The 23196-nt window shown below is 40.8% G+C and overlaps 1 protein-coding gene across 4 annotated transcripts in view; it reads left to right on the top strand.

Annotated features, from left to right (window-relative positions):
* KCNJ16 (potassium inwardly rectifying channel subfamily J member 16) overlaps positions 1-23196 on the top strand; it is a 92264-nt gene that overhangs the window by 36672 nt on the left and 32396 nt on the right. Inside the window, exon 1 of one of the 4 annotated variants that reach the window (XM_036341548.1) lies at positions 14927-15048. The exons of 1 other annotated variant lie outside the window; for it this stretch is intronic. The gene's annotated coding sequence lies outside the window, so the exon portion shown is untranslated. Of the gene's footprint in view, positions 1-14926; positions 15049-23196 lie in introns of those variants that run through there. 2 more of the 4 variants (XM_036341544.1, XM_036341545.1) reach the window with 2 other exon arrangements.

Genomic DNA, 23196 nt, shown 5'->3' with positions numbered 1-23196 from the left:
TTAATATCAAATTAAGATCCCATGAAAGTAAAATCTCACAGAACCAGTTTGTGACATTCTCTTTCCGCAATCCAGCTGTGGTTTGGGTGTTCAGAACATCCAGGAACTGCCAGGTCAGTCCCAATTTCCAGGGCTCAGAGCACCTTCACGAAATGCTGAAGGGCCATCTGACCTCCAGTCAGTGTGCCTGCTTCAGGCGAACTCAGTGTTTCTCATGACGACCTTGAAAATCACTCCCGTGACCATGGAAGCCCTGCCCTAACATTCAGAGGAAAAATAATTATTGTTAATGAAATGGTGAGATTTCAAGGAAGAAAAGTGACTAACACCACATATGGGCCCACTCCTAGTGAGCCGAGACCTGAAAAAAAGTTGGACACATGCTACTTCCTACTTGTAGATAATTGCAACATCCAGGACAATTACACCCAGTCCACAGCTGGGCTCTGCCAGTGCGCATTCTCCTTGTAGAATACCCAGGAGAAATCCATTTAGTTCAGAGGAGATTTCTTATTTAGATAGAAACTGGCAGGTTCTCTTGGAGTCTTCCCCAGGTACCTTATGCGAAAGCACAGGAATGGGAGGATGGCCAGTGATACGGAGAACCTGGGACCCTCGCTAGCTACGTGACATTGCAGTCCACGTCTTCAAGGTCCAGGTTTTTATTTGAAAAATGGGAGTGATAATTTTGTGTTGACTTATGAGGTTAGAGGATTAAATAAGATAACACACTTAAAGGGCTTAGCACACTGCCTGGCCTCTGGCAAATGCTAGATGGGAGAGAGCAGCTATTCATAACTCCTCATAACTCCAGGGGCTTGTTTCCTTGGGAACCTCCTCCCCCTTCCTCCCCCAGACTGATTCTCTTTTAACTATATGGCAGTGGCGTATTTGTATCTATTTGGAGGGAATTAGGATATACAGAACAAACCTAGTCAGAATAAACCTAGTTTCTATTCCTTTGTCATAATATAAGCCTTCCCTCACAAAATACCCAGAACACAGGCAATTCAAATGCAATGTGAGAAGGCTCATTATATATGAACGGTTGTCTGACTAAGGAAGGTAAGACCAGAAGAGCCATGTTAGGATGCCTTAATGCTGCCCTGGGTTTACTAGTCTTAATGGTGAAATCTCGCTGTTAGAATTAGTAGCGTTAGCATAGAGTCAGTATACTGGTTACAATGATCTCTGAAGAGAACTCTGCTCTCTAGAGAGTGGGTACCCTGTCTTCCCAATAAAAGAGAAGCAGGTGGCACCTTCTGTGACTCTCCAGCTTAGTGACTCTGTTCTGTCCATCTCTGACGCCCCCTGGGGCTGGCTGAAAGTGGAGAGATAGTAATTCCTCCTGCACATGGAGCAGGAGCTGCTTTTTGGAAGTTGTATGGGCGACGATTACTATGACAGGTGTTTGAAAACCCTGGTAGCACATAGGTGACACTTTCATGGTTTGGGGAAGTTCAGTCTATTTTGGGCAGTCACCTGGCTCTGCACATGCGGCTTTTTCCAGCAATTCCCAGGCATCCCTGCATTTTTATGATTTTCCATCTGGTTGTTTTGGAACAACTTCCCTATGTCCACCTACCACCTTAACCAATAGCGAAAGGTCACAACAAAAATGACCAGAGCCCAGGTGCTGGAATGGATGTGTGTCTGTGGCAGAATCCAGCTTCATTTTTAGCAGAGCACACTTTTTTCCTGTTGTTCCGAAAACTACCACCACCCCATTCCAACTTGGGGGACACTAAGGACAGCCTCCATGTATAGGTTTATGTACTCTCCTTGAAACCATCTGTACAGCCCTAGCTGGTTTGGCTCAGTGGATAGAGCATTGGCCTGCGGACCGAAGCATCCTGGGTTTGATTCCGGTCAAAGGTACATCCCTCTGTTGTAGGCTTTTTCCGGCCCAAGCCCTGGTAGGGGCTCATGCAGAAGGCACCCAATTGATGTGTTCCTTTCACACTGATGTTTCTCTCTTCCTTTCCCTCTCTCTTCCACTATCTCTAAAAATCAATGGAAAAATATCCTCACCAGGATTTAAAAAAAAAAATACCCAAACCATTTGTACTCAAACACAAATATTTCTAACTCAATCAAGAGCCCTTATTGTTTGTTGTAGAGAAAAACTCTATACCTGAATTATAGCATACAGATTTGTAGCTCCATTTTCAGAGAAAGGACTAACTGGCATATCACAGGTCAGCAATATTACTGAATACCAGAATTACATATTACACACTCACCTGAAGGTGAAAAAATTGGCTGGTTTATTCAAATCCATTAAATTAAAGGGCATATGATAATTGGGTTGTATGTTAATGAGAAAGGGAAGAAGGAACTTAAATCTCATAGAACAGTACATTACTAATGAATTACAGGAATGTGAAAAAGGCTTACCAGGAATTGTGGGACTTTGGGCTGGGAAGAATCTTAGGTATTGACTTCAGTCATCTTAATTTTACAGATGAGAAATTGAGACAAAAGGAAGTTAAATGACATCTCAAGGTCACAGATTAGTAAGTGGAAAGTTGATCTTTCAATTTCAAGACCAGTGTTTTCAAAACACACAAGCAAATTGTGTCTTCTCTTCAACATTATACAATTTAATTCAATAAGCACCTACTTAGGAGGTCCTACTATTTACCATACCATGTTAGTTCCTACCAACTCCTATCAATACACCTAAAACACAGGAGTGTAGATTCATTGAAGGGATCGAATGAAATGATTCAGAATGTATCTGTTATTTCTTCAAGAGTTATATTTTTTATGTTTTACAAAGAAAACTATGTTCAGATATAGCATTTTAAGTTGTTTATCTGGGACAACTTTTAGGTGATGGGGAAGCTGGGTTCATGCATCAAGCGGAATGAATCATAACGGCATACTATTATCACGAGCACCAGGGGTGAGAAGCCTGGTTCTTACTGTGCACTTTTTTCTTCACAGAAGCGTGGCTGTTAGTGGAAGCCCTTTGGTCTGCCCTTGGCTAATTTGAGGTAAATGGAAACAATTTGTTTCCTGTTCTATCGTGAGCCTTGGAGACGGGTGCTGTCACAGCACAAGCTGTGTCTGCCTGCAGTTAGACTTTGCCAAAGCAGTTCATTAATACATTGCCTTACTGATATATTTGGAGCACCAACTACCAACCAGGCCTCCCACCTCTGTTCCCCAGACACAGGTCCACGTGGAAGTACAGAAACCAGAGATGGACTGGGCATGCTTAGAGGAATTCACTTGGCTCTGGGACTAACCTATTTGAAAGGGAGGCTCTGATTAAAAATAGGGTTACAAAAAAAGGATAGAAAACTCATGCTCTATCTGGACAAGTGTTAAAGTACCAGGAGACGAGCCAGTACGGTAGGTGGAACATCAGTAGATTTTAGGTAGTGGCTGCAAGCACATCCTTCAAGATCGTAGTACCTAAGGCAGAGCTCAGAAAAGCTTACCTATGCCAGATATCAGGACCTGAACCTGGTGTGAGGGGGGAAATGAGCAGTTAGATCAGCGTGCATCTCGAATTAAGCCAACCAACAAACAAATCCACCGGATGCATGAATCTTCAGAAGTGATATGCTGTTAGTTTTCCTTCATACTCAAATAACTAATACATCTGTGCGTTTTAATCAGCTATTCCCACCACTGGACTCGTCTCATTTCTTGCCTCTTCATGTCCCCAAGGATCTATAGAGCATGTCCCCTGTCACAAGCTTGGAACTGATCAGACAGTCGTATTTTTGACTGATGACTGTTCTGCTCCAGTTACTGACACCTGAGCTGGGCCAAGTGAGTGGACTGGAGACTGTGCTGACAAATTGAATACATGGCACAATTCAGTTCCTGCCTCTCAAATCCCTGTGGTTCATGGGCCTGAAGGTAGGTCTCTCTCTCTCTCTCTCTCTCTCTCTCTCTCTCTCTCTCTCTCTCTCTCTTTAAAAACAAATCACTTGAGGCTCTACTCTAGGCAGGCCATGAGGCCACACGCTAATAGCTTGCGATGTTGGTAATTGCAATCATATGAGAGAAGTCTCCCGTGTAGAATTTGACGACAGTGACCCCCTAAGAGCAGGGCATTGGTAATTTGAGTGCCCGCTTTAAGAAGAATCTGACTTTTTAAAAATGTTTCCCTTCTCTACTTAAAACTTCAGAAATCTAGTGAACAATATTGGCAGAGTTGGGACAGTTAGACAACATTCAAACTTCAGTCTCTGATCCTCTCTGATCTCTAGGAAAAAAGAAATAGAAAAGCAAGCCACCAGCCACCTATAGTTTATGGAATTATATTGTGCTACCCTGAGAAAGTGAAATACACTGGTTCCATAAAGGACACAAAAATATTTGTCTGCAAAGAATTATAAGTAAGAGTGGGTTTCATATCTTCAATTAAATCATGTTTACTGCATAAAACATATGCTGATTTCCTTTTAACTCGAGAAAGAAAATACTGTTTGCACAAAGTGTCCCCAATTGGTGATGTAAGCAAAGTGTCCTAGGAAGGGCTTGGAATTGATTGATTAATATTTACTAATTTATATTTAAGAAAATTAAGAAACACATTTTTTAATCCTGACCCAAGGTTGTGTTTTTATTGATTTTGAGAGAGAGAAACTTCGATGTGAGAAAGAAACATTGATTGGTTGCCTGCCATTGGTGCCCTAATCAGGGATTGGAACCACAACCTTTGGTGTGCCCTGACTGCGACTTGAACCTTTTGGGGTACAGGACGGCACTCCAACCAACTGAGTCACCTGGCCAGGGCAAAACACATTTTCTTAAATGTGAAAAAGTTTTACAAGTTCTCGAAAATTTCTTTTTTTAAAGAAAATGACAAAGAAATCCTGTTTAGCTACTTTATTGGCATTAAGAATCCATTTCCTCTGTTTTGTGTTGTTTTTCATTGTGATCCCAGGTCTGGCTCTCCTGTTTCTCATCTGTCATCCTGTCCAGATCCTGTCATGGCCTCTGTCCCCGGATGGCAGTGTTTCTTCTGCTTTTCTGTTTTAGGCCTGGAGATAAAATATGGAGAGATTGAGACTTTTAGTGAATCTTTCAAACCCTACTTTCTTTCTTTCCAGAAGCCAGCGTCCATTTGATTCCACAGAGGTGGCGGGATTTTTCTCCTTGTTTTAATCTTGGCTTTGTTTCTGGTCTGACATAAAGGAGGTTTTCTTAAGAGTCTATAAACCGAATGCAAATTATTAACACAAAACATTCTCAGGGGCACAGGAAGTTTTGAAAATGACCTTTGGTACTAGTTGTCCGAGCCAATTCCAGAGGAATCAATTTAATCATAGAAGGGATGTTTACCAGAAGATTGGCAATTCACATACCGCGTGTGCATGTTTTATAGGCTGTTTTCTTGGATTAGCCTTAAAAACATGATGAGAAAGGCCAAGCACAGTGTGGGTGTTCCTGTTACTTCATATTTACATTGGATCCTTGTAAAACCCTATCCAAAGGGTAAGATTCCTAGATGGTGAAGATTCTGAACTCTGCATATTATGGAAAAAGCAAATGAGATAGACTGACAAGCATTTGCTTTGCATATTTGATAGAAGTGGACTAGTGTCATAGGGCTGAAGGAAAGCTCCAGAAAATGATAACAAGATCCAGCTTTAAATGAAACAGGAAAACATTTCAAGGGTAAGAAATTGCTGGATAAAATTAAAGAATGTATTAATGATAGGTAGATGTGTTATAAAATATTGTGATTAACATCTGGAACAAACAGAAGAATTTAAAAACCAGAGCTAGACTAGACTTGGCTGATCACTTCATAAGGTATATAAATGTCTAATCACTACACGGTACGCTGTATATACTATACACTGAAACTAATATACTACGGTATGTCAACTGTAATTGAAAAATAAGTTTTAAAAAAATAGAAACCAGAGCTAGGTAAAAAAAAATGGAAGGTGAGCTGGAAAGACAACGTAATCTGGTCAGTGAAGGCACTCCCTCGTGTGAGAACAAAAGAAGCTCTTGACCAACTTCTTTGACTTCCATATTTATGGTGTGAGAAGATAAGTGGTATTATTGGGGAAAGATGAAAAATATAGACGTAGAATGATTTAATATGTCAACACAACACTGAACAGCTATCTGGAAACCGCCACAGCGTTCAGAAAAAGTTGAACTCTTCATTTGACTGTTAGGTATTAAACTAGTTTAATCCGAGAATATTCCGTCAGTTCTGCTTTAACTCCTGCTTGAAAATGCAAATTCATTTTCCTGTGCACTTGATATACTGAGGAACAATTTGAACATGACCTGTGATTGCTTGAGCACAGCATATAATTTGAGCAAGCATGTGATTTTCTCCTCAAGAAACATGAGGTGAATGAGAAAAATGGCACCTAACTCAGCTGAGCTACATGGGAATCCACAAAACACACATGCACAGCTCGCTCACCTGCCCCTGGGGCTCCAGCCTCCCATCGGATTCCAGACAAACTCTCTGCCACTTCCCAGTGCTCACAAGCTGCAAACCTTTCCGACTCCCACGTCCACAACTGAACCTTGGGCCTTTCCCAAGGCAAAGTGCATTCCTTAACATCGATCGTGTGTAACACTATGCCAACCTTTTTATCAGGTTCCTATCTTTGTAAAAAAAAAATACTTCTCATGAAAAAATTTTAAGTCCTCACCCAAGGGTATTTTTTATTGATTTTAGAGAGAGAAGAAGGGGGAGAGAAAGATGGAGAGAGAGAGAACCATCGATCCATTGTCTCCTGAATGTGCCCTGACTGGGTATCGAACCCGCAACCTTTTGGTGCACAGGACGATGCTCCAACCAACCGAGCCACCCAGCTAGGGCTTTCTGATAAAAATTGTGAGTGTTATGCTGCTAGTCCTAATTTCCCTGGAAGTCCTATTTTTTTGTGGGGGGGGGACGGAGGGGGGGGGTCATGCATAGCATTGTGGTTTCTAAGAATGCCTATGTCATGTGATAGCAGAACTGTCCCACTGCAGAGGAGAATGTGCAGCACTGAGCACTGTAATATGCCCAGCCTCTGAGCCCTGGAGGAGCTGTTTTCTGCAAGCTGGGTCTGTTCCATACCCTCCCTCATTAGCAAGAAAATCCACACAAGTGACTCAGTCTTCATTTTCAGATTTGTCCTCTGGCCATTGCATGCCTAATGCCCCACGGCTTCGTTTACCTAGGATGGACCTCACCAGTTGGCAGTGGCTCTTCCTTTGAGATGCATTTTCCAAAGGCCAAATGGACCATTCTGTTGCCTTTTCAAAGAGAACCACACAGGAAGGAAAACAAGAAATTCAACTTTTAAGCTGGGCTATTCATGGCCTTTGCTAAATCCTGGCAGAGAATCGCGGTTTTTCATTACGATTCATCTCACTGATTTCCTAATGGAATGAACCAGCCTTTTTATTAAGACCACAGGAAAGCGAAGTCGGGTTACCCAAGTCATTAACCATTGTTACCTGACGAGTGAGAAACGAATCCCTTTTCAATATGCATTCGGGGATTCCTGTGTTTTCTTCCACTGGGTTCTGTTTTGTGAAAATTGTTTCAAGGGAAAGGAGGTCAGTCTGGCAGACTCTGCCCCGCTCCAACAATGTGTGCCTTTCTGCTCCGGGCACAGGCGAAATGATGGGGAGGAGCGCAGTCATCGAAATGTAGTGTGAACAGTTCTATTCCCACTGTTAAGAGAGACCAGCCGTTTCACTCCCTCCAGAACATTCCATCCCCACAGCCAACAGGAGTGTTATTTCATCAGTTTTAGCTTTTCAATTACAGCACACACACATACACTCTGACATTTCTGTCTCCTACTAACCCCCCACTCCATAGAGAGAGCAATTTGTATAAGAAGGGAGAATGAAAGCAAGTACATATTAGCGTTCAGCAGTCTACTTGTGGAATACATAGATCAGGAAAAGGGAAATCATTAATGCAAAACAAGCTTTCTAGAATAACTGTATGCAAAGGTTTGTCTACACACTTCTGCTAAATTGGCTCCATTCTTTTCCCTTTGCATAAATCAAAACCAGTAGTTGATATGTGAAAAGTATTGCTTTCTAAGGTGACTTGTGGTATATAGGATACAACTGGACATTATAAAGTCAATTTGTTGCAGGAAAAAAATTCAAGATGCATTTTATCTTCAAATAGCATTGTACAAATCCACAGCAAAATGCAAGATTTCTGAGCCTGTGACACCTCACAGTAACTACTTCCCTTTCAGCCTTCACTGGACCTGGATTTTATACTCTACAGCAACAGCAGCCTATAGAGATGACAGTGGGAGTAAGAAATTCATAGAATCTTCCATTTTGAAGACTAATCATTTCTGGGAACAGTTACATGAGAGCAATAGCAAATAACTTTTAAGACTATAAGATGATATAAATGTGACTATCATTTTTTGGTGTCAAATAGACTGTTTCCACATGAATCCAACCCAACTTATGCTAAAACTTCAAATGGCTACTTTGATTTAAACAAAAATTGAAGTCTTTGGTTCTTTTGCCTTGATATAAACACATAATCTTCTGTTGATTGATTCATTCATTCATTAAACATATTCTTACTGAGCACAGTTATGGGCCAGGTACTGTGTTAGACATCGAGTAAGCAAAAAAAGAACAAAAAGTATACATAATCCCTGTTCTTATATATGTAGCTTCATTTCATTATAATGTGGATAGATGGAGGGAACAGTAAAATTATATACCAAGAAGAGATAATAGAACCACACAACTCTTTTATTTTGCATGCTTAAAAATTGAGGTTCAAAGAAATAAAGTGTCTTGATAAGGGTCATCCCTCTGATTGTCAGTCCAACAGTAAAATCCAATATTCTGACTTTTTTCTCTAGTAATATTGCCCCTACAAATTCCTGCTTATACTTAGTTGATGCCTTTGAAGAATATTCTTCTCGTTAAGCAATGAAGAATCTTTGGAAAAATTACAGTATTTCGCATTATCTTATGAAAATGCTGAACTGGATTGCTGCTTAAGGAAACAAATTCAAGTTGTTTTTTTTTTTTTTTTTTTTTTTTTACTTTTTCATCTGCTTCTTATCCTATACATTCTGGTGGGCTTGGAACATTGTCAAGTACAGACAGCCCTTTAGTATTTAAACAGAAAAGGAAGGAAGGAAGGGAGGAAGGTAAGGATGGGGGAGGGAGGGAGGGAGGGAGGGAGGGAGGGAGGAAGGAAGGAAGGAAGGAAGGAAGGAAGGAAGGAAGGAAGGAAGGAAGGAAGGAAGGAAGGAAGGAAGGTGGCAGGCAAAAGACCCTTGAGCAGAGACTTATTTTAAGACTCGGAGTTGTAGGTATTAGGATACAGGGCTTTTTGATTTGTGGTTTGAGCGACTAGCTGTGTGAACTTGATCTTTACCAAGGAAAAGTACCATTTGCATCAGCCAAGGCATCATGTTGCAGTTTTATTTCCTTAGGAGATTCAAAAGTTCTCAAGTTCCGCCTCCTCCAGATACAAACATCAGCTCAGTCAGGTTTCTCCGTGGCGGCACAGGAGACCTGAAGGAGCACGTGACTCCGCTAGACAAAACAGAGACAGACAGACTCCCTGGAAATGTCTAGCTTTTGAAAAGTACCTGATGTGGAAAAAAATGAGAAGAGACATAGGAATGGAAAATTCCTTTGCTGGCTTCCTTCTCTCCTTCCTGCTAAGGTGGGATTAGTTACCAGCTGTCAAAAGAAATCGCACTTTTAATTCTTATTTGGGGGAAAGGAAAGCATTGGGGGGAAATGTCTGGGAAGGGCAGGGGCAGCAGGGGCCTCCCTTTTCACCATTCACTCCTGCAGTTTGGAAGAGTCAGGAGAAGGAAGGATTATGTCTCCATATGAAAATTGAAGAAGAATCGAGGAAAGTGTGCAGCTAAATTTGTCTCCCTCCAACATTTCCTAACGAAGTCATCAATATGGCAATGAAATATATAAGTTAGGGGCTTGGGGCTTGAGCTATTCAGGTAAAGACATAATTAATAAAAATAGTCTTTCAAATGAGGGCTTCTTTAAATTTTTTTTAAAGTATTTCAATTGCAGCTTACATTCAATATTATTTTGTATTAACTTACATTCAGTATTATTTCGTGTTAGTTTCGGGTAGACAGCACAGGTTACACACTCATATACTTCACAAAGTGTTGCTCCTGATATTTGTAGTACCCACTTGGCACCATTCATAGCTATTACACTATTACTGACTATACTATATTCTCTATGCTATACTTTACATCCCCGGGACTATTTTGAAACTACCAATCTGTGCTTCTCAACCTCTTCACCTTTCCCACCCAGCCCCCTTCCTACCATCAGTCTATTCTCTGTATCTGTAAGTCTGTCTTTGTTTTTTTGTTCATTTATATTGTTCTTTAGCTTTCCTGTGTACTAGTAAGTGAAATCATATGGTATTTGTCTTTCTCTTACTTATGTTACTCAACCATAAGAAAGAAGGAAATCTTACCATTTAGGACAGTGGATGGACCTGGAAGGTATTGTGCTAAGTGAAATAAGACATTCTGAGGGCATCTTTCAGAACCCAACCACCTTTGATGCTCCTCCCATCCCCGCGAACAGATACTTCCTTGAGGAGGGTGATGACTTTGAAGCATGTCTTACAGAGGAATAGGATTTACTGAATGTTTGGGCACACCTTTAAATGTTTTGGCACATCTCTGGCATGCTTTACAGTTCCTAAAGCTCTCTCAAGGCATGATTTCAGTTCACACCCACAACATGGTGTGATTCCCATACGTAAATGATGGGATTAGGGAGGATGCAGAAGCCAAACTCATGCTTCGGAAGATCTGTGAACTTGCATCTCCTGGAGGTTGGGAATTCCAGAGCTAGTAGGTGCATTCTTTGGCATTCAGGTGAGCGCTCCTTGACAAAGATTAAAAAATGCAATTCAGTGATAAATAGAATTACATCTCAATCTTATCTTAACACAAATAGAGGAAAAGATTGGAAATAACTGTGCCAAAGGAAATCGAGGCACAATTCATTTTTATTGCCTTTCTTGTACTTATTCATATTTTCTACCATTTATGTTCTGAAAGGCTTGGAACACAGTAAAACACAGTTGCTCAAGTGGAAATGAGATATGATGAAGGAAAATTTTGAGTGCTGGGGTGAGACAGAGAGAAAAAGGCCCAGGCAAAATGTAGTCATTCTAATGTTGGGTGGAATCTCTGGGAAGCAAGTGGGGCTTGCTTGGGCTTCAGGAAAAGTGGGAGATGGATGAGGAATGTAGGAAGCTTATTAAGATAGCAACTGGAGAGAAAGGTCAAGAAGTGTGAAAAATAGAAGTGTTTGGGTCTCCAAATAGAGTATAATTGCTGCATGAAGAAAAACATTCATTTCTTAGCTTCTGCTGTAGTACAGCTTTCTGCTAGATGCTTTACTGGATTTAAAGATGGATACACTTCAGTCAGTTCTTTCCCACTAGTATTTAAATTCTGGTGAAGGAAATGGCACATGCAACAAAGAACCATGCTATATGGATTGAAAGGGAGAGTGCCTTTGAAAGTTTTGTTAGTTCTGATCAAATAATTGAATTGATGTCCCCTCCGGTGGGAACTAACCTTTAGACCACTTCACAACCAGCATTCCCTTTTGCTTAGACCACGTTCCACTTGCTAAGGCCATTATCAGACCTTCCCAGAGAATTCTTCACCCAGAAAAGGCCCACCTAGAGTCCTTTAAAATCTCTGACTCCCCATCTCTGGTCCTTGGGTGCTGGTGTCATTTGGGGGTTCAGCCCATCTGGGGTTCCAGATAACCTAATAAATTTATAATTCTTTACCACTTTTGGCCTCGGGCATTACTCCTTTGAAGGCCCTAACAAGTTTGCGTTTTTTAAAAAAATTATTTAAAAAGTAACTATAAATTGATGTTTGGAGAAGGCAAAGAGGAGTTAGTGAAAGGAACTTTGGAGGAAAGATGGGATTTTTTTTTAAGAGTTTATTATTTTTAAAGCAGTAAAAATTGACAGTAAAATTGAGGGATGGTACAGAGATTCCCATGGATCCCTGTTCCCATGCATGCAAAACCTCCTTCATTGCCAACATTGCTCACCGGAATGATACATTTTTTAGCAAGGGTGACCCTGCCTTGATCCACGATTGTCACCCAAAGTCCACAGTGTACCTTAGGCATCATTCTTGGGTTTGGACAGCTCTGTAATAACGTGTGCATCATTATAACACCATACAGAGTATTTTCACTGCTCTAAAAATCCTCTGTGCTCTGCCTGTTCATTGCTCTCTCTATTTGCCCTTTACCAACCCCTGATTTTCTTACTGTCACCATAGTTTTACCTTTTCCATAATGTTCTATAGCAACATAGGGTGGGGCCAAAGTAGGTTTACCATCGTGAGTACAAGAAACACAGAGTTTATTCTTGCATTATTATTTATTAATTATGGTATTATTTTCCATATGCACAACTGTGAACCTATTTTGGCCCCACCCTGTATGTATTTCTCCATGTCTTTTCGTGGCTTGATAACTCTTTTCTTTTTTTAGCACTGAATAATATTTCATCATCTGGATATACCATGGTTTATTCATCCACTGAAGGAAGTCTTTTATCTTGGCAATTATGAATACAGCTGCTGTAAACATCTATGTGCAAGTATTTGCATGGACATAAATTTTTAACTCTTGGTAAAGACCAAGGGGCATGATTGCTGGATTGCACATAGAAAGATAGGTTTTTAAATTATAGAAATTCAGTCAACTTGAAGTTCACCATGTGCCAATCATTAGTCAGTGGAGAACAGTGAGTTGTATGGGTTAGCCGGCTCAGGGATTGGCAAACAGTTTTCTGTAAAGGGTCAAATACTAGATATCTCGGGCTTAGAGGGCCACGTGGTCTCTGTGGAGACGCTGAAGGTCACTGTTTCTCTACTTACATGAGTATGGGTGTGTCTGATATTCTAGGCATTTACTTCAAAGGAATGAAGCCAAGCCGTGATGATATGACTCCGTTGGAGTTGGGAAGACATCCAGTTTCCCCATCTTGCTTGCTGCCCTGCCTTCTCTGTGGTCTTTCTCACGCGATACAGTTAAGATGCCTCATCTTCTCAGATCAGTCCAAGCACTCACCCAAACAAACCCCCCTTCCCTGAACCTGTCCTTGCAGAGCAGAGCGAGCTTTCTGTGTACCCCCGTGCCCTTTTAAAAGTCCTTTGAGATGGAGCACTGATGAAGGGAGCTCAGCTTGGCAGCAAGCCAGTAATTGAGCAGAGGAATCCGTAATGCTAAACAGTCAAGTAGGGCTCATTATGGATAAGCCATAATGAAAGTTGCCTTGATTAGTATGGAAATGTAGACATTGCTCTACTGTTCAAATTTCTTTGCAGAAAAGTTACCTCTGGGTTCACTACTTGCCTGGCCTTTATAGGTGATTGAAAAGATGGGTCCCTTGGAGGGTTCAAACTCTTCTAGCTGTTACTGTTTAACAGGTTGCATATTGCATGCTCCAGAACAGAATGTCAGAGCCTGAATGGGAGCTAACAGGTTTGCAACTCTTAAGTATCTGGCTTAGGTGGGTGTTTTTGACATCATTGTTATCATTTATTAGCCCCATTTTATGGATGAGAAAACTGAGGTGCACACAAATTAAGCTAGTGACAGCACCAGCATTGAAATCTAATTTTGCTTTATTCATGCTTTTGTTTTTTTACTTTATTTTATTTTTTTAAATCCTTACCCAAGGACATGCTTAGAGAGAGGAGCGATAGATAGATAGACAGACAGACAGACAGACAGACATGATATGAGAGAGAAACGTCAATCAGTTGCCCGCCATAAGTGCCCTGACTGGGAACCAAATCTATAACCTTTCGGTGAACAGGACAATGCTCAACCAACTGAGCCACTCTGGCCTGGCAAGTGTTCATGCTTCTAAACAAATGAAAACCCAAAGCAAACACCCCCCCAAACAACAGCTATGCTCAGGACCTAGAAAGGGCCCCTTGGGTTTGAGGGTCAGCCAAACTGGATGGGGCTCCGAGACCCCCTGGTTCCTGGTGCGCTTTGGAGTAAAGAAAAATACTAATCCCTCGCCAGCACAATACTGCCTTTGAGCTTTCCTGGATGTAGCTCGCCCAGGGTGTGAATAGCTTGGGAATGTTGTTTCACATTTTCTGGGCCTTTCTCTTGATGCTTCCACTTTAAAGCCAGCTCTTCCCTTACCCTTCCATCTCCTGACTTCTGGTCAACCAGCTTGCCTACACGACCACCTCCACAGTTCATTTCACCCCGAGAACCCGCTGCTGGGGTGGAGTGACTGCCTGCACACAGCCTGTACATCCTGGCTCTGGCCCACAGCCTGTGTTTCACTTGTCCTCTCAGTCTTAAGCTCTGGTTCTGGGGTTAGGGGAGGGCGGACCCTCCGGTCGTAATCTCTGTCTCCTATTTATCAGGGCGTCTATGGAACTGTGCGGCGCTTGGTAAATAATCATTAAAGGCATGTTGAATAAAGGTAGGAATGGATGCTTAGCTCTTTCTGATTGTCTTGTCTCAGTTTTCATTGGCACGCACTCTCAACCCTCACCTGCTAAGATGCAGACAAAGAGTTCTGCTTGAAAAGGGTTTCTTTGCAATGCTCCACATCTGAAAGCCGGCAGGAGGATTTCTATAGGTTAGTTCCCAGCAACCCTGTTTGTAAATATTTGAGTCACTTACTGGCATTGTTGAACATGTTTCTGGCCCAGGAAGTCTTCCTCCTTTGTAACCCTGACTGAGTGAAAACTTAGTCAGGGTATGCATGCTTGAATGACCTTCACGCTGTACCTTGTGCAGAGGTACAGAGGTGGTGAGGTAACCACAGCCTCAGCTGACCAGCCACTGCCCACTTTATAAGATGCCAAGGGCTACCTATGTAGATCCCAGGGTGGAACTGTAGGAACAACCAATGTCAATGGTTAACCCGGGTTCTTGGTGTCTGCAGCTTTTCTTCCCTTTATTATTAACTAAAGAATGTTTTTTTGCCATTGCTCAGCTGTGAGCACCCAGCTCACAGGTCCTCTATGGGGAGAGTGAATACAGGTAAGCTTTGCTCTACTTTTGTTATTATACAAGGTCTTCAGCCTATGCTTTGCTCATGCTGGACTCTGTTTAGGGGCCAGCAATGCTCTACCCAGCAATGTAAATGTCAGTGTTGAACTAAGGGCAATAAAGACCATTTCATTTCCTATCCAGGTGCTTTAAGTAGGAGTCAGTGTGTCATTCCTTGAGTTCTTTTGAAGATTTAGTCATAAGTAGTTTCAAATGGGTCTTTAAGGGATTTACTAAACAGATCTTGGTGCCACTATGTATGAAGCTGTCTAAAAGTGACTTCGTGTTCCATATTTAATGCCATGTGGAGTATTCTAACATTTTTTTCAGAAGCACATTATTACATCCTGTTTTATTAACTTCAAGCATTGAAATAGGCATCTACATACCATCTAAAAACTTCAAGACAAATGAGCTAATTCTTCTAAGATTTATGTATAATGATATGAGAGAGAATAAAAACATCGACTTCCTAGATTGATTTTAAAATAAATTAGAAGACTTTTCTCCTCTTGCAATCACCTCTCTCTCTGAAGCTTTTTTTAATTCTTGTCCGTTAAAATCATGGAACTTTTGTCTCTGAGTATTTATTCAGGAAAGTGTAGACTTGTTGATCTTTTCTCTCTGGCTACCATGAATTCTGTAATGTGTATAATAGAGTTGCTTCTCTTTTGTGAGTGTAGGTGGTAATAATAACTTTACTATACTTCAGATGATTCTGATAGTGTGCCTTACATTCTTTTGTAGTCATATAAACTGAAAAGCCTCTAGGAAGCAAGGACTGAAATATTTCTGCTGAATATTAATTAGTCTTACAGCTACAAGAGTCAGACCTTTAAGAAGAAAGAATATATTAATGTATAGTTGCCGATAGATATAATTCCTGCTGAAATTTATTTTTAGAACCTGAGACTGTGAGAATTGTGGTAAATCCAAGACATTAGTCTCATACAAAACTAGACCATGATAACATTTGAAACTGGAAGAAAAGACTGTAGTGGGAGGGGCGCTCAATATGCTATTATAATGCATTTTCCTAAATTAGTAGTATATTTGGATTTGCAAGACAAAAAATGTTCAAGGACATTGGAAAAAATATGTTTCTTTCATTATACATGTTAATGGTGAGTCCAAGTTAAGGGTATAAATTAGTTGAAAATTAGGACTTGGCCAAAATTGTAATTTCGTGGAAAGCATTGATATATAAAAGGTAGTCAGAGTAAATATTTGGTAGTACCAAAACAACCCATATATTTAGTGGAACCTTCTCTTCTTGAATTTATAAAACCCTTCCTTTGAACAGACTGTTTCACCTTTGTCCCATATAAGTTTATTCTCAAGTGTTCTATATTACTTCCTTGTTCTATGAAAAGTGGCCTCAAACCTAACTTTAGGAATAATGGGTGGAAAATTGCATGATTCCAGGCATCAGATGGATGATAACTATTTCTATGGTGAGGTAGAAAAATAAGCATCTTTGTGCTTACTATGTTCTGGATGCTTAAATACTATATTCATTGGATTTTCATCTCAAATGTGAGAAGAGCTATCATATTCATTTTATAGAGGAAGCTTAGATTTTCCATTTTCTGGCTGTGTAATCTTGGGAAAGTCATAGAAGTTCTTTGCATCTAAGATCCACACTCAGTGTTGTCTGAATTCCAAGTGCAATTTGATCAAAAGGGAAGTGATTACATTGAAGCAAAGAACAGGTGATTGTAAGACTCCCACAGTCCAGCCTTCTAAGGGCATTGTCTCCTCTTCTATGAACCTCACCCACTCTACCACATATTCAGGCTCTTATGTGTTCTGTTGTGTATTTTTATGGAGTTTATTTTTTATGTGTATGAGTCCTACTCCAAATAATCATATTCACAGTAGCAGCAATTTGCCAGAAGCTAAGAGAAGCAACGAGATGACCACAGTGTGCCTTTTAGAAGCATTCATTTAACTCAACAATTTGGATGGAGAATAAGAGGAATAAAATAATTTAACTGATAAACAATCAAGTAATTATTTTTTATAATGGAGGTATTCTGATCTATCAGAATTCAAAATTAGCATACATTGTAAAGGAAAATCCTAAGACTGGAGTGTTTTGAACTTGGGACCCAGTCCTTCGTGTTATATTCTTTATCCCTTTGGGTAGGGATAAAGATAAAAGGCTCATTTCTGTTGTCTCAAGTTTGTTTTTTAATGGAAAAATTTGCAAAGGATGATGTTGGTGAGACTAAATTCTTGGATTAGGTTACTACTTGATTAGTTAGTTGGCTGTGCCCCAGAAAAATATCCACTCACCCACAAATGCAGCCAATCTTTTCACAACTCAGTACTGTTCTCATCACACGTGAGGCTGTTCCAAGCCGTGGGTAATTCAGAACATTCTGTCTCTACTTTGGGAAAATAATGTCAAAGTAACTTCAAAAACAAGACACCTGCCATAATGACTCGGCCACAGAAATTGTTCAGTAGATTTCTGGTCAAGATTCTCCTGTACAGAAGCCAGAAGAACACTGACTCGGCCGATCAAGAGCTTACTAGGTCTCACCAATGAGCACTTACCTAACAGCATGCTCCACCATCCTTTAGTGTTTTCATGACTGACATGCTAGTGAGTTCTATTTATAGATGGCACCGTAAAACCCTTCCCTGGACATGCAATTATCATTTGAGAAGGTGCCAGAATATCAGAGACTGTGAACTATACATCCAGAAGCCTCTTTCTTTTGCATGTTTACTTGCCTCTTGTTAGGGTCAGAATTGAGCCCATTTGTGGGTGTTCAGAGAACGCTCAAGGAGAATGGTATGTGGCTAACATGAGCAAATTATCAAAGGCTTAGGAGCTACCCATATTTAAATTTGGGCTTTGTGGGAATAGGAGGTAGTTTCATTCCCTTAAGACTAAAGTCTTATTGAACTGTATTAGATAACAATATTGAGCAGAAGATAAGATTACACCATTAGCCCAAGGAATTGAAAAGCTAAAGAAACATTAAGAGAAATAAAACTGGTCAAAGCAAAATCACAAACAAACAGAACTAGACAAAACCAAACAGAAGCAACATATGCTGTGCTTTGTCCTCACAAGAATTCAGTGCAATAGCAATCAGGACAGTATTCCTCTGTATTACATTGCCCTAGGAAGAATATTTTTGTGTTCATTTTCCTAAATAAAATTTATTGTGTGCTTCTGCACAATTGTGCCTTGACGGCGTGAAGAGTGGATGGCGTTTCTCCAGTTGTGCATGGAGTTTGTGGTCTGTTGGAGCAGGCTGTACAATAGGAATATAGAATGAGCAGAGCCGGGAGGTGAGAAGGAGAAGTCCCAAATTCTGTCCTGTAGACATTCGCTGTTTAGAGTCACCATGCGTCCTTCTGTGTGGAAAATAAGGAACTGTATTAATTAGACACAAAGTAATGCCATGAGAATCACTGTGCATTATTACCATATTGTGGACCTGGTTATTTTAGGCATGGAAATAATAGGCCTCAGTAACCCCACTGACGTCCAGTCTACAGAATGTTGTCATCTGCTACATTCGGGTTCCGTGGACTGAACAAATGGAAGGTCCTTTCTTCTAGGTGGGTGTATGATACTCATTCCTTGGACACTAGATATGCAAGATCAGTCCACCAGTTCCTTGGTTGGGGAAGTCAGTGCCTGGCAAAGGAGGACGTGGGCAGGAAAACCAGCCATGCCTGGGGAGTTGGGGGAAGTCTTACAGTGGGAGCCACACTTGTGCTTTAGCTTGAAGGAAGAAGGGATGCCCGTCTGATTCAGAAAGACCCTAGTATGTTTGGAATGTGGCTCAACTCTGCCCTATGCCAGTAATGTGAGCCCGCAGGTTAGTGGCAACCTGGGTGAGCGGCCACACTGCTCTTGCCCTTCACTGACCTTCTGATGTAAAAAGAATGTGACTGTTGATTGACTTTTACCTTATGTCATGCAAAATTCCTCCCTGGCTCCGGCTAACCTGGAAGGATGGAGGGAATAGAATTCTGGGACATGTAGTCCTGGTTTAGCTAAAATAATACAATCCAAATCTACAACCTCCCACCCCTGCCATTCAAAATGAAACAAATGATTGAGATGTAGTTCCTGCCTCCAAATAGCTAATTGTGTGGTGGGAGAGTCTAAATTCATCTTGATATGTGTTATAATAGAACTGCATTGCCACTTTTACAAGCATGAAGTGAGATTAATATACACGAACAAGCTTCAGATGTGTTCAAGTTGTAATGGTTTCCGGAGTCTCATCTTGGTGTTTGACATTAGATTACCTCTGTTTTTAAATGTGACCACTAGGAGATAGATTCATTCTAGATATTTTAATAAGTTTAGATTCCCTAAGATCCCTTGATCTTTGTCTCATCAGTTGGGAGAGCGGTGGTGCTGAATGGATAGCAACCAAATCCCCACACTAACCCAGATCTGTCCGTTCATGGGATTGTGCCTGCGAATTTCACCAGCTCTTCTTCCAGAGACCACGTTTGTCCTGCTGAAGTGTAACTTGCTCTGGGGAAAATAAGAGATACATTAAGAAATGGTATCAAAATTCCTCATCCACTCTGAAAAGCATCAAAGAGAAGAAATAGCCTCAAAATGTTATGAAAACCACTCGTGTATCCGCATCACCTTACACAGATTTTCCTTACTGTTTCTTTATAAGATTATGTTTGACTAACACCTTTACCTTAACCTTCTGCCTCAGTTTCTCTTCCTTTGATGCTGTATAACAGGGTAGATTTGGTATATTTTAAAGACTTCACATTTTCTCCACATGATGAAGATAGTGTCAGAATGCTAAGTGCCCCTCTCGTTTCTTTGAAGGGTTTGTTCCCACATCTCAGATATTCTGTTGCCATAGTCATTAGAAGAGGGTATTTTAGTTGATTTTTTCCATGGATATGAGAATATATGGAGACACTTATGAAAACGGTCATCTACCAATGACAATGTCATTTCACAGCGGAATTATTTTCAATTTACCTATTTGTATTTATTTAACAACCACAGGGTGCTAACTGCATAGTGTACATAATTCTTTTTTTTTTTTTCAGTTGGAGGAACTTTATTTGAACATATCAGATCTTTACTCCATGTTTCCCGCAGTAAATTTTATTTTAGTTCCACATGTAGGAGATCTCTATTGAACATACTTAGGGAAATGACAACGGGAGTGTTGAGCCAAGCAAGTGAAAGTTGATTCTTCAGAAAGAGGATTAGAAATACTCTCGTACAGGTCTTTTCTGCCATTAATTTTTTAGATTCATGGCAGGGGTATTATTTCAAACTACTGTTTTTCCCCATCATTTTACATAATTCTTAGTGCTTTACAAATATCAGTTCTTTATCTCCATGATGCATTTCATTTTTACAGAGGAGGAAGCTGGCCCAGAGAGGCCATGTAATATTCCCAAGGTCACACAGCTAAAAAAAAAAAAAAAAAAAAAAAAAAAAAGCTGATTTTGGACCAGGCAGTCTTTCTCTACAATATGCATCTTTAACCACTAATCTATGCCCTAAAGAACCGTAATTCCCTATAAATTCATATCTGTTTAATTAACAGGGATCCTAAATTCTGTTACCACATAACTTGGATTATACACCCATCATCAAGAAACCTTGGTACATAACTCCAAGTGAAAGGAGAGAAACGCTCAGGCATTGAAAAGATGAGATAGAATCAAAGCATCTGGACCCTGCTCTCTGAAATCAGATTATTGATGTGTTTGTAGTAGTCTATTTTGCACGCCAAGCATTATGTTGTACTTTCTCTATCAAGGCATTTAAAGAATAAATCCAAACAAATCTAAAACAGAAAGAAAGATTTATGCACTGGATTTAAGGGGCAGAGCTCAGAGGTTTGCCATTTTTATCAAAAGTTCATAAGCACAAGAGGAACTTGAGAAAGATAAATCAATACAAATTTCACTTCACTGAGCAAGTGCAATATTCAGTCCAAGGAAAGTAACATTTCACTGACGGGGAACATGCGACCACTCTTTTTTTAAAAAATATATTTTTATTGATTTCTTACAGAGGAAGGGAGAGGGATAGAGAGTTAGAAACATCAATGAGAGAGAAACATCAATCAGCTGCCTCTTGCACACTCCCTACTGGGGATATGCCCGCAGCCAAGGTACATGCCCTTGACCAGAATCGAACCTGGGACCCTTCAATCCGCAGGCCAGTGCTCTATCCACTGAGGCAAACGGGTTAGGGCGCGACCACTCTTTACAGTCCCAATCACATATTGAAGTCTGTGGGCTTGAACGCCAAGTATTGACCTAATAGTAAGTAAGCCATTGATAGATACAAGTGGAGCCCAGGGGTCCTGGTAGATTTATTAGGTTAGTAAAAAGCTTCTTCTTAATTAATCCAATATATAAATGACCCCTTTTCTCTGTGCCATTGAATATTAACTTTGTTAATGAGAAATTACTGCTTAATTAGTGCCAGTATTTGAAATTGTTATGGAGAAAGAAGTCTTAGTTTTTACTATTTCTTTTACTAATCAAGTTTTTAACTATTTTAACTATTCAAAAATAATTAAATCAAAATAACTCTTGACTAATCATATTTCAGTATTCATCCAAAGAATGTCTCTTGAAGAAAGAACTAGGATGTTTACTTTTTAACTTGAAAAAGAAAAAAAAAAGCTATTGGAAAATATTTATCAGTTCCCCCTTCCCCCCCCCCCCTTTGACGCTGTGAGTGCATCTCTGAGATGACAGGTCTCTGAGGTCCTCATAAACTTCTTTCTTGTGTCCGGCATTTCCTTTTACGCAGTTGCAGCTCTTAAACTAAAGACCAGATCGTTCTCGGACATATTTTTTGTTTTTGTTGTTTTCTTCATCTTGACTCTTCTTCTGACCTGATTCCTAATAAAAAGAACACACAGCATTCATGGCAGCACCTCAAGGCCTAGAGAAGTCTTTCACAGCGGTTGTCACCTTTCGTCTGCAAACGACTCAGTGAGATGAGTGCGAGGAGCAGCAGGAGAATTCTTATTGTAGCGATGAAAATACAGCCGATCCGGTCCGTTAAGTGCCATGCTGTTACCTGGCAGAGAGGGGCCCCCACTCCAGGGTTCCGACTCCAGATTCGTCCCCCTTTCCCACGCCATGCAGCTACGTAGTGCCTCCTCTCCTCCTCCATCTCCGCAGTGGAGAAATCTTAAGGGGGTGACAGGTGGCTCCTCAGTGTGGCCTCGTGTGCATTTTCTCATCAGACGGAGCTGGGCTTTACTCCAGGCTTGGCCACTATGACTTGTGTGACTTAGGCTAGTGGTCCTCAAAGTGTGGCCCAGGACTAGAGGCATCAGAAGCCCCGGGAGCTTGTAAACTGTGCCAGTGCTCTGGCTCCCCCCAGACCTACTGCGTGAGCAGCTCTGGGCATGGAGCCCAGCGTGTCTGTGTCTCACCAGCCCTCCAGGGGGTTCCGATGAACGTGAGGGCTTGAAAACCAGAGGCCTAGGCCAAGGACTTCCCACTGTAGAAGTCCTGTCTTCCCTTTCATGTGGGTCAGTGACAGCTATGATAGAGAGCCTCTTCCGAGGATTGGGTTTGGGGCAATGAGTGTGAAACCGCTAACACACAGTAAGCAGGCACCTTAGAAATGGAAATGCTGGCACTCCCGGGGGATTGAACTTTATTGCAAGGGTTCTTTCCAACTCATCCAATAAATTTGATCCTTGGAGAACAGAAACGAAGTGATCACCTTCCTTGGATGCAACGCTACTTCTAAATGGTGGAAGAGATGACTGTTTCTAACTAAGGGGCAAACTGGACGGCAAACTTTGGCTGTTCTCATAGTCGTTAGTGGCTGCCATGGGAAAGAAATTAAATGGAGCCCGGTGACTTTTTTCCACCCAGGAACTTGTAAGGAATCAAGAAGGGGCATGACCTCTCTGTGTCACCATTTTATTTGTTCGTGGGATCATGGCAGCTGGCTCACAACAGCTTTGTCCAATGGCTAATTTTAGTTCCAGAGTTTGAATTGCTTAAAACTTGTATATCTAAATACAGCTCAATAATTTCAAAGTCCTTGGCTTTAAAAATTGGTAAATTCAATTTAAAAACTGATTGAAAAAAATTCCAACCCGTGTTCACCAAAACATATGAAAGCCAGCCTTA

Source organism: Myotis myotis, unplaced genomic scaffold, assembly GCF_014108235.1.
Source record: "Myotis myotis isolate mMyoMyo1 unplaced genomic scaffold, mMyoMyo1.p scaffold_m19_p_17, whole genome shotgun sequence".
In the NCBI taxonomy this organism is placed as follows: Eukaryota; Metazoa; Chordata; class Mammalia; order Chiroptera; family Vespertilionidae; genus Myotis; species Myotis myotis.
The sequence above is the reverse complement of the archived record's forward strand: the minus strand, read 5'-3'. Positions and strand labels throughout refer to the sequence as shown.